The following is a 20,442-nucleotide window of genomic DNA, read 5'->3' on the forward strand; positions in this document are numbered from 1 at the left end:
TTCTTAGTGACTAATTTAGTTACACCTATTGCTTTATAGGACACCATGCCACCAAGGAGACCTACATCTTCCCAAAACAGTCAGGCTAATGATGATGTACCTCCAGTTGAGGGTTTGCCTCTTGTGAGTGCAGAAGGGATCTATAGGTATCTTAGGACACTAGCTGGTTTAGTTGAACGCCAAGCTCGAGCTGTTGGGACTAATGTTCAAGGACAGTCTTCATCTTCTAGAGGTAGCTCTTTTGATGACTTCAAGAAATTGGGTCCTCCTTACTTTTCTGGTGCTACAGATCCCACAGAGGCAGAGGCTTGGATCCTTAAGATGGAGAAATTCTTTGGTGTCATAGATTGCTCTGAGGAGCAAAAAGCCTCTTATGCAGCTTTTATGTTAGATAAAGAGGCAGATCATTGGTGGCGTATGACTAGGAGACTTTTGGAGGATCAGGGACCCATAACATGGAGACAATTTTGGGAGGCTTTCTATAAGAAGTATTTCCCTGACAGTGTTGGCGGTAGAAGGTGGGAGAATTTATTCGTTTGGAACAGGGGGATATGACTGTGGCTCAGTATGAGGCCAAATTTACAGAGTTATCACGTTTTTCCCCACAGTTGATTGCTACAGAGGAGGAAAAGGCATTAAAGTTTCAAGATGGATTGAAGCCTTATTTGAAGAACAAGATATCTATTTTGAAGCTTGGTGTCTATTCAGAGGTTGTTGACAGAGCCCTTATAGCAGAGAAAGATAATGAGGAGCTTCATCAGTATAGAGAACAGCAAAGGAAGCGAAATAGGAGTGATGGTGCTCATGGTAATCAAGCACAGCGAAGGTCTACATCAGGAAGAAATCAGAATAAAGGGAAGACAACGCAGAATTTAGATGGGGCTTGTCCTACTTGTGGTAAGAAGCATGGGGGTAGGCCATGCTATAGAGAGACTGGAGCTTGCTTTGGTTGTGGGAAGCAAGGACATTTGATCATAGATTGTCCAGAGAATAGGAAGTTCATCACTGGGAAGCCTAAAGAGGAAAATAAGGAGGATAAACAGAAACCCAAAGCCCAAGGACGGGTGTTTGCTATGACTCATCGAGATGCTCAGGCCACTTCTGATGTGGTGACAGGTACTCTCTGAATCCACACCTTATTTGCTAGAGTCTTGATTGATCCTGGATCAACACACTCTTTTGTTTCAGTATCTTTTGCTGGTTTGTTGGGTTTGCCTGTTGCTAGCATGGACTTTGATTTGATTGTTGCTACTCCTATGGGAGATTCTGTTGTGGCTAGTAGAATGCTTAGAAATTGTATTGTGATGATTGGTTATAGGGAAATGCCAGTTGATTTAGTACTCCTTGACCTTCAGGATTTTGATGTGATTTTGGGGATTGATTGGTTAGCTTCCTACCATGCCTCTGTTGACTGTTTTGAGAAAAGGGTGACGTTTAGTATTCCTGGTCAGCCTAAGTTTAGCTTTGAAGGGAAGCATGTGGACAGACCACTGCGTATGATCTCAGCCTTGCGAGCTAGTAGCTTGCTCAAGAAGGGTTGCTAAGGATTTTTGGCGAGTGTGATGAGTAATGAAAGTGATTTGAAGTTGGAAGACATACCCATAGTAAGGGAGTATCCTGATGTCTTTCCAGAGGATTTGCCTGGCTTGCCACCAGAGAGAGAGGTGGAGTTCACCATCGATCTGGTACCAGGAATAGGTCCTATGTCTAAGGCCCCATACAGGATGGCACCTGTGGAGCTTAAGGAGTTGAAAGTTCAGCTTCAGGAGTTATTAGACAAGGGTTTTATCAGGCCTAGTGTTTCACCTTGGGGAGCTCCTGTTCTATTTGTGAAAAAGAAGGATGGCTCAATGAGACTTTGCATTGACTATAGGGAGTTGAATAAGGTGACAGTGAGGAATAAGTATCCCCTTCCTCGGATTGATGATTTGTTTGATCAGCTACAAGGTGCTTGTGTGTTCTCTAAGATAGATCTTCGATCGGGTTATCACCAGTTGAGGGTTAGAGGGGAAGATGTACCCAAGACTGCTTTTCGAACTAGGTATGGGCACTATGAGTTTCTTGTTATGTCTTTTGGTTTGACTAATGCACCTGCTGCTTTTATGGACTTGATGAATAGGGTATTCAAACCCTATTTAGATCAGTTTGTGGTGGTTTTTATAGATGACATCTTGGTATACTCAAGAAGTAGAGAGGAGCATGAGGGTCATTTGAGTATTGTATTACAGACCCTCAGAGATAAGCAGTTGTATGCTAAATTGAAGAAGTGTGAGTTTTGGTTAGACCGAATTTCTTTCCTTGGGCATGTGGTAAGCAATGATGGCATCTCAGTTGACCCTGGCAAGGTAGATGCTGTAGCTAATTGGAGAAGACCTAGTACTGTGACTGAGATTCGAAGTTTCTTGGGACTTGCTGGTTACTATAGGCGGTTTATAGAAGGGTTCTCTAAGATTGCCCTACCTTTAACTAAGTTGACACAGAAGGGAGTTAAGTTTGAGTGGTCTGATGATTGTGAATGTAGCTTCCAAGAGTTGAAGAATAGATTAGTGTCAACTCCTATTTTGACTATTCCTTCAGGTTCAGGAGGATTTGTGGTGTATAGTGATGCCTCTCATCAGGGTTTGGGTTGTGTTCTTATGCAGCATGGAAGAGTTGTAGCTTATGCTTCTAGACAGTTGAAGCCTTATGAAAGGAATTACCCTACTCATGATTTGGAGTTAGCTGCTGTGGTTTTTGCACTTAAAATTTGGAGACATTTTCTTTTTGGTGAAACTTGTGAGATATTTACAAATCATAAGAGTTTGAAGTATCTATTTTCCCAAAAGGAGTTGAACATGAGACAGAGAAGATGGATAGAACTACTTAAGGACTATGATTGTATTATTCAGTATCATCCTGGGAAGGCGAATGTTGTAGCTGATGCCTTGAGTAGGAAGTCAGTTGGTTCTCTAGCAGCTATTAGAGGTTGTCAAAGGCAGTTACTTGAAGAGTTGAGGAGTTTACAAGTCCACTTTCGAGTTATGGGCTTAGGAGCACTTGTAGCAAATTTCAGAGTACAACCAGACTTAGTTGGGAGAATTAAGACCCTACAAAAGAATGATTCCCAATTAGTGCAAGTTATGGAGGAAGTTAAGAGGGGTAGTAAACCTGATTTTGTTTTGTCAGATGATGAGATCTTGAGATTTGGGACTAGACTTTGTGTCCCAAATGATGAAGACTTAAGGAGGGAGCTTTTAGAGGAAGCTCATTGTTCCAAGTTTGCAATCCACCAAGAAGGGACAAAGATGTACAAAGATTTGAGGCAAAACTATTGGTGGTCAGGTATGAAGCGTGATATTGCACAATTTGTGGCTCAGTGTTTAGTGTGTCAACAGGTGAAGGCTGAACATCAGCGACCAGCAGGGTCTTTGTAGCCACTTGCTATTCCTGAGTGGAAGTGGGAGCATATTACCATGGATTTTGTGATAGGATTGCCAAGAACCTTAGGGGGTAATAATGCTATTTGGGTGATTGTTGATCGGTTGACAAAGTCTGCTCACTTTTTGCCTATGAAAGTGAACTTTTCTTTAGATCGTTTAGCTTCTCTTTATGTGAAGGAGATTGTGAGAATGCATGGAGTACCGGTTTCTATAGTGTCTGACAGAGATCCTCATTTCACTTCTAGATTCTGGCATAGTCTACAAAAAGCTTTGGGCACTAAGTTGAGTTTTAGTACTGCCTTCCATCCTCAAACTGATGGCCAATCAGAAAGGGTAATTCAGGTTTTGGAAGACTTGTTGAGAGCTTGTATTTTGGACCTGCAAGGTAATTGGGATGATCATTTACCTTTAGTAGAGTTTGCCTATAACAATAGTTTTCAAGCTAGCATTGGGATGGCACCTTTTGAGGCATTGTATGGTAGGAAATGTCGATCTCCTATCTGTTGGAATGATGTTGGAGAAAGGAAACTTTTGGGACCTGAACTTGTGCAGTTGACTGTTGAAAAAGTTGCTTTGATTAAAGAAAGATTAAAAGCAGCTCAAAGTAGACATAAGAGTTATGTTGATCAGCGTAGGCGAGATTTGGAGTTTGAGGTGGGTGATCATGTGTTCTTGAAAGTTTCACCTATGAAGTCTGTGATGAGATTTGGGAGAAAAGGAAAACTTAGTCCTCGTTTTGTGGGTCCATTTGAAATATTAGAAAGAGTAGGCACTTTGGCATATAAAGTAGCCTTGCCCCCAAGCCTGTCTAAGGTTCATAATGTTTTCCATGTTTCAACCTTGAGGAAGTATATTTATGATCCCTCTCATGTTGTGGAGTTGGAGCCTATTCAAATTTTTGAGGACTTGACCTATGAAGAGGTACCCGTTCAAATTGTGGATGTGATGGATAAGGTACTACGACATGCTGTTGTCAAGTTGGTAAAGGTCCAGTGGAGCAATCATAGTATCCAAGAGGCCACTTGGGAGTTAGAAGAAGAGATGAGAGAAAAACATCCTCAATTATTCCAAGACTCAGGTATGTCAAATTTAGAGGACTAAACTTTTGTTAAGGAGGGGAGGATGTAACGCCCAGGCATTTTCTTTTAAGGGTAATTTAGGAAATTGTTATTAATAATTTAATTAATTGATTAATTAATTTAATAAAGTGGAAGAGGGGTAAAAGTGTAATTTTACGAATAAATACCCTAGGTATAAATTAGAAATTTTATTCTTTCCCTTCTTTTCTGAATAGAGTTCCTGTTCGCAGAATTCCAGAGAACGTAAGGTTGGAGTCAGATTTCAGGGTTGAAGAACAGATCTCTATAGGTAAGATTCTAACCCCTAGTTTAATATTTTAGATTCATTGATTAATTTCAAACACATTAGATATTTTTTTTTGGAAAACCCCAAATCTAGATTAGGGTTAGATTATTTTTTTAATTCGTTTTAATATCAAATAGTGAAAATTTAATATTTTGATTTTAGTATTGGAATTTGGGAGATCTTAAGTTTTATTAGAAAAAAAAAATTCCTTGGAATATTTCGATTTTAGGTTAGGGTTAATTAAAAAAAAAAAAAAAAAAGGAGAACGCGTGTATGCAGCACTGGAAGGAAGGAAGGAAGAAGAAAAAATATATATATATATATGGGGGGCGTACGTGTACTGTGCCACCGGAAGCAAGGAGGAAAAAAAAAATAATAAAATAGGCATGTGCCAAATGGAAGGAAGCCTTTTATATATATATATATATATATAATGAATGATGATGGCAATGGAAAAAAAAAAAAAAAACTTGCTTTTTGGTTTGGTGGTTTGGTGTACCCGAGACATCTAGTGACTTTTGAATTGGTTAATTAAAATAATAATAGTTAGTTTTAGATTAACAAATAAGATAATAGTAATAATGGTATTTTGTAATAAATAGAATAAGAGATTTAGCAATATATATATATATATATATATATATATATATATATATATATATAGAATTTTATAATGACATAAAATTGTAATTTAATTAAATTAGTAATGTGTTATTAGAAACAAATTGGGAATTTATTAGTTTTATTTAAATAAGGAATAGATTAGTTAAATTATAAACAAATAGTAATAATTGTTTCTCTTATGTTATATTAGGTGAAGAGTAGATTATATTTTTTTCAGAATTATTCTTCTCCCAAGCTTTCAAGGACTTCTTTTGAGGTAAGGGAAGTTAATGTAATATTTATAAAATTAAATTATTTCATATGTTATTTTGAATTGTGGAAAATAAAATGATATTTTGTTACCATGCATGGATCAAATAGTTTTGCACTAAATGTTATGTTGGAATATTTTGTTTTATTTATGACACAAAATATGGAAATATTATGTTGTGTAAATTTGAATACTTGAACGAAAACATCACTCTGGTTTATTTGGCCCTTGTCAACGGGATATAATAGTTGACTATTCGGCCCTGTCAACGGGATATAATAGTTGACCTTTACATTTCATGGTGGGAATGTAATTGATTTGGACCCCAGCCTCTAGGGGTTTGGTTAGAGGTTACTAGTACTAGTAGTGTTTGGTTCCGTCCACCAGGAACAATTTGAGGCTAGCCACCCATTTGAAAAGTCCCACCTAACTGGGCATTTGATATTTGATAACCAGAGTAATGAAAAAAAAAAATTGAATGGATTTGATTGAGTCTGATGTGAAAGTGTTTGAATTTGATATAAAATTGGTTGGTTGAATTTTGAATATATTGATATTTTTGGAACTCTGATATTTGATGAGAAAAAAAAAATTGATATCTCCTATTTGAAATGAAAATATTTGATCCATGAATTGCATTAATATTCCTTATTGGGCTGTGAGCTCATTCCCAATTGTTGAAAATTTTTCAGGTACTCTTAGTTCGGGTGAGGAGTGATGGCTAGGCTGAGGAATGGTCATCATTAGGATTTGACTTAGGATTTTATGTTGGATTTTGTTTAACTATTAGTTATGTTATTTTGGATCATTTGGTATTTCGAAGTTATTTGGAAATTGAATTTTGAGGAGTTTAGATTTTGTTTCCGCTACTCTGAGCAGGTATTTGGTAATTGGTAACATCCAGTTACAATATGATTGTTTGGGTCAGATTATACTTTAAGCCTTCGGGTTTGAGGTGTGAAATGACCGTCACGCCCTTGGAGTGGGTCTTGGGGCGTGACACTCGTTGTTCGTCTTTTGACTTGAGTGAGTTCGTGTCCCATTAGTGTCCCTTTGGGGGTTTCCTTGGTTATTCGGTAAAGTTCACTTCATTCCACTCACTATTCACACTTTCTTTTCACTCTAGTGTTCATATTCCTTGCACTCGTGAACTCTACCGAAGAAGGGCATATTTGTAGACCCCCTCAACGGCAGCAGTTTTCTTTTTTTTTAAGATGATTTTTTTTATTCCCTTTTCTTTTGCTTTTATTTTTTCTTTCTCTTCTTCAGAACCCGAGAATGAGCTGGGGATGGCAGCCAAAACAGGGCGGCGATAGGACGAGATGGGCAGGTTTTTTTTACGAGGAGATGGGACGAGAAAGCAGGTAGAGAGACTTGCCAAGGAAGATAGAAACGGGGCTAGAGGGAGACTCTTCAGCGGGAGAAACGGAGCAGAGAAAGAAGGGGGGGGGGGACTCATGCATTTTTTTCTGATTTGTTCCTGCTAGGAGAGAGCTCTTCCAAGTGCGAATATTGTGGATCTTCTGTTTACATTTTCTGGTTGCATTGTTCTTCATGCATTTTCCTTGATGTCTTTAGCTTTTATTCACTGTTTGGATGCAACTTTTCTGCTACTCTCTCGTTTTTTTTTTTATGATTTTCACCTAAAGATATTTATGCATATGAGAGCATCAGAATCATACATATATTCTCTGTCCTTCCCTCCCTGTACGTGGAGCTTGGAGCATGCATGGATATCTCTATCTCTCTCTACCCACACCCTCATGCATGTGTTCATCTAAACATACCGCCCAAAACCCATTCTTTCTCTGTATCCTCATGTCCTTTACCCACTCATTCCGCATATCTCATGCCTGCACCACTACCCGCTTTTCTGAAACACCCCTCATACCCATCTCCTTTTTCTATCACACCCATTTGTAGCAGCTAACCTCACCACCGATACCAGCCCATCCTTCACATCCAAACCACCCAAAGCCCATCTACCATGGCGCGGAAGTGACAGTGATGACATCTTCAAGTTACTGCCAGCTCGCCGCCGTCGCGTCCTTCTCCATCGCGTCGCTGGTGGTGGAGGCTCCTTGGCTGAAGGCGACACCCAAGTGGAAAACCAGCTTTGCTGGAGATTGAAGGCAGGCTTGGGTCGTTTGGGCTTATGGACCTGGTTTTTTTTTAATTTAATGACCTGGGCTTTTGCTGGAGATGGAGGCAAGTTGGGCTTCTTTTAATTTAGTGGGCTTATGGACCTGGGCTCTTTTTTAATTTGATGACCTGGGCTTGTGATGGAGATGGAGGTAGGCTGGGCTTCTTTTAATTTAATGAGTTTATGGACCTGGGCTCCTTTTAGTTTAATGACCTGGGCTTAGGATATTATTATTTATATTATTATTATTATTATTATTATTATTATTATTATTATTATTAATTCAACTTTTAAAATGTTATTATCATTATTATTATTAATTCAACTTTTAAAATGTTATTATCATTATTATTATTAATTCAACTTTTAAAATCTTATTATTATTATTATTATTAATTCAACTTTCAAAATACTATTATCATTATTATTATTAATTCAACTTTCAAAACCTTATTATTATTATTTCAAAATCTTATTCTTATTATTATTATTATTAATTCAACTTTTAAAATCTTATTATTATTATTATTATTATTATTATTATTATTATTAATTCAACTTTTAAAATGTTATTATTATTATTATTATTATTATTAATTCAGCTTTTAAAATATTATTATTATTATTATTATTATTAATTATCCAACTTTCAAAACCTTATTATTATTATTATTATTTCAAAATCTTATTATTATTATTATTATTATTATTATTATTATTATTATTATTATTAAAAATCTATATCCTCGCAATTTAATTTCTTAAAGTTCATTTCTTATTATTATTATTATTATTAAAAATCTATACTCTAGCCATTCAATTTCGTTCATTTCTTATTATTATCATTATTATTATTATTATTATTATTATTAAAAATCTATACCTCGCAATTTAATTTCCTAAAGTTCATTTCTTATTATTATTATTATTATTAAAAATCTATACTCTAGTCGTTCAATTTCGTTCATTTCTTATTATTATCATTATTATTATTATTAAAAATCTATATCCTCGCAAGTTAATCTCCTAAAGTTCATTTCTTATTATTATTATTATTATTATTAAAAATCTATGCTCTAGCCGTTCAATTTCGTTCATTTCTTATTATTATTATTATTATTATTATTATTATTATTATTATTATTATTATTATTATTATTATTATTATTATTATTATTATTATCATCATCATTAAAAATCTATATTCTCGCAGTTCAATTTCCTAAAGTTCATTCCTTATTATTATTATTACAAATTCAACTTTCAAAACCCATATTCTCGTAGATCAATTTCCCAAAGTTCATTTCTCATCTTTTTTGGCAAATTTCATTTTAATTACCGAAGCTCTAATCTTTTAAATTTAATTCCCAATACTCCAATTTTCAAGTAAATTCCAAAAATCCAGTTTTCACTCGAATAGTTTTAATTTCGTTCCGGTTCTTAAGTAATCTTCTAACCTTCTTGATTCTACATAAGCAATAGTGAATTCTTCATAATTCTAAAGCACAGAATTTGTGAGACTAGTTCGTGAATAATAAATTGGGCTTTGGTGGGAGGCCCTATGTTTAATCCCTATTGATTGTCAATTGTTGTGTTTAATATATTTTGCTCGATCTTCATTTTGCACTCTGATATGCATGAGTTATAATTTGTATTCGTTAATTGTGTACTAATCTCATTTCTTGATAGCGCATTGTGGCTCATGACCCAGGTACGCATACACTCTCATTCTGATACTTCACTATACATGTTCCGATTCTCATATGTGCATAATCATTCAGGATATTCATCGATTTACTCATCAATTGCCACATCAGCTTCATTTTATTAGTAGAGACCCGACTTTAGGGGCTTAGAGGGGTGCTACGGTCTTTACCGTACCTTCCCGATGAGTAACCTGACCCTCGAACCCGATCTGATTTTTCACAGACCACCTTTTCCAAAACAAGGAGTCACACTTAGGGTTTTTCTTTCTTATTTTGTTTACCCTTTAAAAATAAAACAAAAATAAGTGGCGACTCCAAGTCAATTTTTCTTAATCAATAAAGATCAATTTTTCGAAATCAAAATCGAGTTTCGCCATCGAGTGGAAAACGCATTGAGCCGAAATGCGGGGTCCACACCTATGTATATTACAACGAGACATCAAGTACTCAAATTCGTGACCTACTATTCACTACATGTAGACTTTCCATGAATTGGCGTTTGTAATCTAATAAGGTAGTGTTATCACCTATCAAGATTACCTCTCAAATACTTGAGTTACAAATCCTACTTATTATGTGATCAACCGACATACGCTAACTCCAAGGAGCATATGTCAAATTCCCCTAAAGGAATTATTACTATGGCCACAAATTTCATGATCACATGTCCTTTAGATCACCTAAGGGGACACTATTTCAATCCCATGAGATATCATGGTGCCTCTATTGAAAATACATGTTGCCACCAGCCTCCATCAACAGTGACCCAATCCATAGGGATATATGACCATTTTAGGTTCTCACCCATAAGTTAAAGCCTCCTATGGATTTTGGCACAAGCTCAATATCCTCTTAAGGTTGAGAGTCAATGCAGTATAGTAGCTTCATGAATCATAAAAATTGATAGACTTACGTCAGGATTATGTCTTGTCTAGTGTGCATCACATACACTAGTGCACATACCATGGGAAACTCATCTCGATGACCAAGACAAGTTATCCCTCTAATTAGGAGGTGGTGTACTACAATCTCTACTGGATTGCCTAAATCCACAAACCAACTATGGACAACTTATCTACTTACAAGGAACCCATGACTTGTATCTTCCATGTGACTCCTAATGCACCCAAGTCATGTACAATATAAGAGACATTAACTGAATGCTTAAATCAATGTCAATACACCAAAATGATAGCAAAGGATAGTTAAGTCTAACTTTGTTACATTATGTCTTGCTTTTAGGGGTTCAATCCCAACATAAGAAACTTTTGATCAAATGGGATTTTCAAGTCATTTTCTTACATGTGACTTAGTTTACAATGCCACATCATTATCAATTTTTCTCAAAGTTTCTAATAAAAGTCTTCATCTCTTTATATATCCTCTCATGCTGCATGTATAAATTTGCAACAATCTTCTCTACCTTTATCACCATAAGTGTACCTCAGTGTCATCTCATTGTCATCTCATTGTCCCATTAATAGAAGATTCTTCTTTAAGCCCTTCACATGTTGCACCTGTGCATATTGTGGATCACACCATCATCCATTTTTACTTTGTTACAGTCAACGTCAATAATCTCCAAGACGTGATTATTCCTCATGTACATTGATCTTCCTAAGTTAAATTCATATTGGTGAAACCATTCTCTATGAGAAGTCATGTGTCATGTTCTTGAATCAATTAACCAAACTTTAGCAAATCTTTTTTTGCCTTCTACAATAGTTGTTGCCTCATTATGAAAGATTTCACCTTCATTCGAAGTACTTGCCACACAACTCTAAGCATTTGATGATGTAGATTCTTTCTCCTTCATGTTTCTTTCTACCCCTATTTTGCAGTGCCAACACTCCTTTTTCACGTGCTCTTACTTTTCACAATGATAGCATTTAACTTTCTTCTTACCCTAGGACTTTGACCTGTTTTTGTTGTGACCCCCATTAGAACCACATATTCTCTTAATCTTCTTTTAGAAATAATTAGAGTTTCGATTTGTTGAGAAGATGATATTTTATCTTCCTTGTTTTTCTGTCTACTTTCTTTCTCAAGTGCATTAGTCACAACATCATTAAAGACTAGCATTATCTTCGAAGCACCATTAGCCACATTTATGATAAGATGATCATATGAATCAAGTAGATTTTGAAGTGGAAGTTCAACACGCTCTTTCTCTTTTATATTATGCTCCATAGCCGATAGTTGAGAGAATAGTATTTTCAGGGTGTTGACGTGTTCAATCATCAAAATAGTTTTCGAAACCTAAAGAGTGTAAAGTCTTTTTTTCAAAAAGATTTTATTGTGCAACGACTTGGTTTCATATAGTTTTGTCAAAGTATCCCAAAAAAAGTTTCTTAACTGTAATTTTAAAATGTTTGACAATATATTATCTACTACTACTAAATACAAGCTTGAAACAACATCCTCATCCATTTGCTCCCACTTTCTATCTTCAACATTCTCTCGTCTTTCACCAATTGCTTCTAAGCAATTTTCCTTCTTCAAAATAACTTTCATTTTCATTTTCCATAGCCCAAAATTTCTCTCATTAAACTTTTCTATTTCAAATTTTTTTTTTCATTTATTTCACTTTTATTGTGAACGGTGACTCAAAATAATAACAAATGATTATGTATTAAATGCACTAGGAAGGTCTCTAAGAAAGTGGAGGAGTCACAATGGTCCTACCTAAAAGCCACATTCCTTAAGCTCTTATTGATCTTTTAACAGAATTTTGTTCGACATGTACTAACCACACAAGTAATCACTTATTGTTATGAAGTAATATCCTCAATATAATAATAAAAGGAAAATAAAGCAATAAATAAAATAATAAATGAAATGATGGACAAAAGTACTTACATGATAAAATTCTCTTAATTATGACAAAAACTTTCATAGTATAAGATCGAAAAAATATTCACTATGAAGACAAAACTACAATCTCCCTCTCAATTAAGAGAAGAGAATATGAGAGCTTTAAAAGAATTGAAGTAATTTTTTAAGATGAATAGTGTAGGAGGTGGAAGTCTCGTTTTGTAGTACAAGAAACTCCTTTTTCTATCTCCCAATCATTGTAATTTTCAAAACTATTATTAAATTAATTTTATCCATTACTTCTTATTATTGTTGGATTGTTTAGATACAAAATTTATGGCACAATATATATATATTGTTGGATTGTTTAGATACAAAATTTATGGCACAATATATATATATATATACATACATACATATATATATATATATATATATATATATATATATATATATATATATATATAAACAACCTTTTATATTAATGTATAATGGGCTCCACGTGTTGAATATGACATTGATGGATGATGAATTGATGATGAAGACCATTTGTGCAAGTTGCAACAAACAGATCGACCTTCACCAAGAAAATGAAAATACTCTGAAACATGAAAAACCCAAGCTGTAAAGCTGAAGCCAAACTGTCGCCAGGAAGAAATGTTGGTGCGAATGTGTCCTTTCGTACACAAAAAGAAAAATATGTGAATGAAAATGTCTCATGGGGGTCCCTCTGCCTGCACACCCTTCTAAGCAGCAAATCCAATAAGAATATGTTGTATAGCACGCCCAACGAATATTTTACAATTTTGAAAGAAAAAAAAATGGAAAAAAGAGGGTTATTACTTATTATTGTTCACTAGTTATTCATATTCTATGCTGGTGGACTCATAGTTGATCAAACTTATTAAAGAATATTATACATGAGTGGTTCCAATGAATGTCGTAATGACTTTCTTTTATAATTTTAGAATCTATTTCTATCTTATTATACATAAATTTCTTTTAAATTAAAAAATAAATAAATTAAATAACATTTTAAATAAAGAATTTATTTGAAATTTGGTTTGACAATGTTTATGTGGGGTCAAAATAATCAAAATAATCAAAATAATCAATGGCATAAATTGTCCAATAAAATTGAAGATTGGCTTCAAAAACTATGGTAGGTTGGGATATATATATATATATATATATATATATACACATTTAAAAAAAAAAAAGCTCTTATTCAAAACATAATATGAAATGTAAGTATATATTCTAAAAATAAATAAAATTTTAAAGATTTGAGCAAGTAAAAAAAATATTTAAAGTTTAAAAAAAAATTAAGTATATAAAGTATGTACCTATTTTTTGTATTAAATTTTTTATATTTTAAATAAAAAATTGTTTTTAAAAATGAAAATAGAAAATATATCTGAATATTGAATTGCAAATAATGTTGATTGCTATAAGTGCTCAAGGTATCATCTCAAATTCAAACATATTATATAGTTTAACTATCTAATAAATGAAAAAAAAAAAACTTGAGTTGGAAAATTTATGACACAAATTTATCCTCATATCTAGGGATAATAATTTTTAATGTTTGGTAAAACTTAATACTTATTACTTAATGACTTAAATTACTTTAAGTTAAGTATACTTAACTCGTTGACTTAAAACTTATTACTTAATTATTACTTCAAGTATTAAGATTGTTTCATAAAATTAACTTAAAATTTATTCTAAATTATCAAATTAATATATTTTTTTCTTGTAAATTATAATTAGGGTAAAAGAAATTGAGTAACAATAGGAATTATGGAGTAGCACAAGAGATCGTTAAGATAATTAAGACAAATAATGATAAAAAGATAAAATGAAATATAAACTTAAAAATGAATTAATTATTTTTACTTATTACTTAAAATTGTTTTTTACTTTAAATGATACCATTAAATTATTTTACCAAACATACTTAATTTACTTAATGACTTAAATTAAATTATTAAATCACTTTAAGTTATTAAATTGATTTATCAAACATCGACTTTCTATACTATTCAAAAATAACATTAATGCTTATTAAATAGGTCGTGGAGGGTTTCAACTTGTTTAATCTATTTCTATTTGTTTAACCATTAAAGAAGTGAAAAAAAAATCCTCTCATAAAGATGACCAAGCAATTTATCGAGAATGGATTCTATTTTGTACTTATGGGTGGTCCAACTTCAAATACGATACATTTAATAGTCATATCAAATAACTTAATATGAAAAGATACGATACATTTGATCCATCTGATTGATTCTACATCAACGGTCGTAAATAACTAGTTTAACACATGTTCTAAATTGCCATTATTTATATTTTGCTTCTTTCACCTGCTTTCATTCTTTTACATGGGTGTCAGGAGTAGATATCTTGCTTAGCTATTGAGCTTGGTACATTTCTCATCTAAACATCACAAAAGATGATGATATTTCATTTAGCACATTAGATTTTTAACCTATTTCTTCATGCCCCTTTTAGTAATTTTTAGTGATAATTGAAGCTTTTATTGCTCTTTTGTATTATTTTAGGCAATGCTTAATTCTTGGAAAATTTGAAAAGAAAAAAATGTAAGAGAAAAAAAAATAGTAAGAAAAATTAAAATGAAAGAAAAACATAATGAAAATAAAAAATAAAGAAATTTAAATTTTATAAATTAATTGTATGTTTTATTTCAAATTCATCTCACTTATTTTAACTCTTTTATATAAAAATTAAATAATTTAAAAATATATTAGTTTTCAACTAATTTTAATTATATTTAATTATTTTTCATGATAAAACTAAATATAATAAATTCATTTTTATTAATATTTTCTTTTCTTTTCTTTTCTTAATGATTTTCGAAACATCAACATAACTTTAAGGGGTGTTTAGTATACACACAGGAAATGAAAATGAATATTTTGTTTTCATTTCTATTTTTTTGTAAATGAAAATGAATTTAGTGATTTCATTTCTAGTATTTTGATGAACAAATTCAAGATTGGAATGTTATTTGTTCTCATTATAATGTTTGACAATAATATGAATGGAAATAAAAAAGAAAAAAATTAACAATAATACATTTACACAATTTAAAATTTTTTTTTTTCATTTAAAAAAAATTGAGTTTTTTTTTTTTGGTACTAAATAATAAGACTATTTTTAGTCTTATTATGGGATGAAGGCGTATGGGGGCTTGATGAATGAAATCTAAGGGTAAAGTAATAATTTTAGACCATATTATATTTTCTTATGGGATGAATGAATCAAAATATCATCTACTTGCAATGAATTGAAACTCAACTTATAAGTGAGATTTAATTTCTGTCGAAATTATTTTTTATTTCATTCTAACCTTCATCAAATTTATCTAAACATAAAAATGACGGGAGAAATAATGAGATGTCTATTTCCATTCCTCATTCCCACGTATCAAACACTGAAATTTGGGCATGGATACTTTTCATCTTTTTATGGTTTTAATTCATTCGACCCAAGAGATTGTGTTGCTTCTTGCATGTTGTTGTGATTATTAGGAAGGCCACATGTTTGGGGCTTCAAATTTTGAGATAGAATGGTTGGTTTTTTTTTTTTTTGTCAAATAATATTAAAATTAAAACATTCTTTCAAACATTTGTTTGTTCTTAACCTCTGGTGGTCATATGGATGTTATTGACGTTTTTTTTTGTAAAAAAAATGCATTTTTAAATACAATTCCATAATAAATCGCTTTTTTTTTTAAATATGATTTTTGTTTTGAACGAAAGTCTTATTTCTTAAATGTGATTTTGTTCTTCTATAAAATAATATTTTTAAAATAAGATTTCAACCTAATTTAAAAATAATAATAATAATAATAATATATTACGTGGCTCTTGAATGACATCAATATCATCCTGAGTTATATTAATAGTAAGACTTTTGTTCTTCTATAAAATTTTAATAATATGTAAATATTAATAAAAAATCAAAACTTAATACTTAATGGTTTCAAACACTAATAAAAAAGTTTTCTATTCATGTAATTCTTATACTGTGAAAATAAGTTTTATGAAGGTGAAAAAGTTTTATGAAAAAGAAGGTGAAAGACTTTTATACTGTGAAAATAAAGTGGTTCTCGATTTTAATGTAATTCTATTCATGACTTACTACGAAGAATTAAAAGGTGATACAATTATTTTTTGGATCTTAGGAATTTCAAAACAGGTGATCCGAAGTTTTCTTACATTTCTCATATATAAAATTTATGTGTTTGCTAATATTTATAAAATATTTTCTAAAAAATTAAAGAATTACTTCAAGTGGTTTCTTGACAATCATTTAAGAGGTGATTTTTTTTCCTTAAAAAAACCACTTTTTTTTGTCCTATCATACAATCTCAAAAATACTACCAAGACACTCCTTTTAATTTATATCAAACATTAGGAGATTATCTTGAAAAGTGTTTCTAATAAAATAAAATAAAAACCCTACTAGTGTACTAGTAAAAGAATGATAATTTCTTTCAAATGGCTTCTTAATTTTGAATTAAAAATCTTAAAATTAATGAATTAATCTCAAGGAAGCAATATATATTCCAATCACGGATTTATAAATAAAAAATACACAACATAAAAACAAGTACTTCCTTAAAAAAAATTGTAACATTTTTTTTTTTTTACCAATCAAGCATAGATAGAAATTCCAATTATTATCCAACTACTGATTTCCTACTAAATACATAATTAATCATTACAAAAAAATTATTACAATTATAAGTTTTGTTGTTTTAGGATATTATAAATATATTAATTTATTTTTTAAAATTAAAATAGGAAATATTATATTATATATATTTTTAATATATAAAAATAAATAAATAAATTTAAAATTTAATAATATTTAAATATTAATAAAAACAAACAACTTAATGCTTAGGAGTAACCACGATGCATGCATGTCCCATGTGATTCATGTGGTGTGTATTGGGTCAGGGGTCAATCACTAAAAGTTACTCCCATAGATACTTTTTACACTATAATGTTAAATGTTACAAGTGATAAAGGTATAATTTCAAATTTAAAGTGCAGAATAAAAAATGTTAAAATGTAAAATATTTTACATTAGTTAATGAAATGGGGAAATTTTGAAAGATTAATGTAAAGAGAAACCTAAACTTTTGATCCTATTTGAAAATTCAATTTGAAAAGATTTTTTGTTATTTAGAACATAAAACAATTATGAGAAAATAAATGTTATGTTTAATTAATAAAAACACCCAAAAGGAGGGGTGAATTGGGTTTTTTAAAAACTTTTCCAACACAATAAGTTCAAGCACAATATAAACAAAAATAAAGAGATAGAGTTAGAGAATTCAAACTTGGGTTTTATAGTGGTTTGGCACTTCCTTGCCTACATCCACTCTCCTCAATCTCTTAACCAAGTGAGGGTTCCACTAACTTAAAACTTCAACCAAGCTTTCAATCTTCTTACACTTGGATTCTGGCTCCAATGGGCTCTTACACAATCTCTTCAATATTCAAACCTCTTGAAGGCTTTAACATTCAGTTTTTACAATAATGAATCTCTCAACCTAGCTCAAATATAAAACAAAACTAGGATGACTCACAATGGTGCACTAAAGGATATGCAAGTGATAATTTAATGCACTAAGAAAGAAATGAGAGCTTTTAGGCCAAGAACAGGTAGGTATACAATTGATTGCAAGTGTTCTCTATGACATAAATGAAGTGGAGCTCTCAATTTATAGGTTTTTAAGCTCGGGAGCCAAAAACAGCAAAAGGTAGTCTCGACCGGTTCATTAGCCGTTGGAGCATTTAATGCTTTGGCAGGTTACGGTTGCCTCAATCGGAGGTCGACCGAACCTCGACTGGGAAGGAGTGAACCTCAACCGGGAAAAGGAAGCTACTAGAAGAGAGAGTGTGTTTTTGGCACTCCTCGATTGGACCTCGACCGGACAAGGGCAACCGGTCAACTGGTTCCCCAACCGATTGAGCCAGTTGGCCAGAGCCTCAACCGGTTCAACCTTTTGGCCCCGAAAACCTATCTTTTTCAATTCCTTTCTTTTTTAACACTTAGGCAAGGTCTTTAGGTGAATTAATATGTCAATTTTAAAACGTTTTTCCTAAGGTACATTTGATAAAACTCGGGTTTTAATGAAATCAAAATTTTAAAGGATAAACCGAGTTTTCAAAGATGCATGAAACGATATGAAAACCTAAGTGCACTCATGCATTCATCTTACATTCGTTTCCTATGATCAAAATACTTCCAAAAGTATCGATCTTGTATCCATTTGGTCCTTTGATGAATTTTCGAATTTATACATGAGATTCTTTACCATTCAAACCAATTAGTCACTTAACCATGGTTTGTTATCATCAAAACCCGATTAGGAGAACCCTTGGGCTAACAAATTATATAACTTATAAAAAAAATTTGACAATATTTGTTTTAGAACAAATTTTAGGTGTTTTCGGTTTTTTATGGAGTGTTTTGGGTAATAATTAAAAGTATGAAAAATATTTTGAAAGTCTTATACATAAGTGTGTAGTATTTTGATAAAGAATATGCTAAGAAAATTGGTTTTCATATTTAAGAAAACTATTTCTAAAAACAATTCTTTTCTTAAAACCTAGTTTTTGATAACTATTTAGAAAAAGAAAAAAAAGGACTGAAAGGACTATAAAATAAGAAACAAATTAAATGCAAGGTATAAAGAAGAATAGAGAAAATATGTCTTGATATGACTTTTTTTTTTCCTGAGATGTTCTTCATCCATAACCAACAAAGCTTTTCATAAACTTAAAAATTGAAAGTCGAGTTCTCCATCTACTTATCTTAGATGATAGACCTAAAGTGGAGGATCAATGGTTTCATTGGCCACTTATTTAAGTGTTGTTTAGACATTTTTTTTAAATAAATAATAATAATAATTTTTAGGAAAATGTTAATGTATCAAAGCAGTAACTATCAAACTCCAAATCCAAACCATTAAATATATACGATGAAACCTAAACTATTGAATGAAGATATATACAAATGAGATCCAAAAAGGTACATACAAATAAGACCCAAATATAAGGGATGTACGTGATACCATTAATTAATGATGTGTTTCTAACACTTATTTGAAAGAAAAAAAAAAAAAAAGTATGTTGTTGAGGTGAACTCTTAGGTATTGTTTGTTTTTTTTACTTTTTATTGAAAGCAACTTGCTTTCAAATTTTAGATCATTTATTTATTGTTAATTTATTTCTTATTTTAAAAAAAAATTCACTGAATAGAAAAAATTAAAATAGTAAAAATAAATTTGTCTTTAGTCCTTAATACTTAATAGAAATAAAATATTAAAAATAAATAAATTAATATTAAATACTATTAAACACTATTTAGTTTTAAATTCTATTTAAAATTAAGTTAACATCATCTAACTTTTAAATAAAATATAAAAACTCTATAAAACTTACTTTAAAAATATAATAACTTTTTGAAAAATTAAAATAATAAAAAGTTTTACCATCTTATATTTAAAAAAGAAATTGAAAGTAATTTTTAAGATGAGTCAATAAAAGTAATTATGTATTTTATATAGAAGTTATTATTGGTTTCTATTTTTTAAAAACAAAAATTTGAAAATATAGTCAAACCAAGACTTATAATTTCATTTATAATATTTTTAAAACTTTTAAAAAGCTACACTTGTTCATATTTAACAACTTACAAGTTGGGCTAGGGCTTCTAGATTAGTCACAATTAGCCCATCAAGAACATAAGTCATTTGTGGACTCGCATTTTTCACGTGCATCCCCACTTGACGGTGATACTCGCTTTTTAATTTGTGAAAATTTTAATTTTTAAAAAAGACTTGGAGTCATCATTTATTTTTATTTTATTTTTAAAGGGAAAACAAAATAAGAAAGAAAAATTTGTGTGACTCCTTATTTGGAAAAAACATGTCTATAAAAAAAATCAAGTCTAGGCGAAGGGTTAGATTATCTATTGGGAAGGTACGATAGTGAGTCGTAACACTCCTCTAAGCCCGTAATGAGGTCTCTACTAATCAAGGTGAGGCGAATATGACAATTGATCAATTAATCATTG

At 31.5% G+C, this 20,442-nt stretch overlaps 1 long non-coding RNA gene across 1 annotated transcript; it reads left to right on the forward strand.

The window, feature by feature from the left end:
• Nucleotides 1-4,546: 4,546 nt before the first annotated feature.
• LOC132254161 (uncharacterized) lies at nucleotides 4,547-6,629 on the forward strand. The gene is made up of 3 exons (XR_009466381.1): nucleotides 4,547-4,787; nucleotides 5,599-5,664; nucleotides 6,351-6,629. It is a non-coding gene; the product is annotated as an uncharacterized LOC132254161 (long non-coding RNA).
• Nucleotides 6,630-20,442: the final 13,813 nt, after the last annotated feature.

The sequence above is a fragment of the Vitis vinifera genome, chromosome 8, assembly GCF_030704535.1.
Source record: "Vitis vinifera cultivar Pinot Noir 40024 chromosome 8, ASM3070453v1".
Classification (NCBI taxonomy): domain Eukaryota; kingdom Viridiplantae; phylum Streptophyta; class Magnoliopsida; order Vitales; family Vitaceae; genus Vitis; species Vitis vinifera.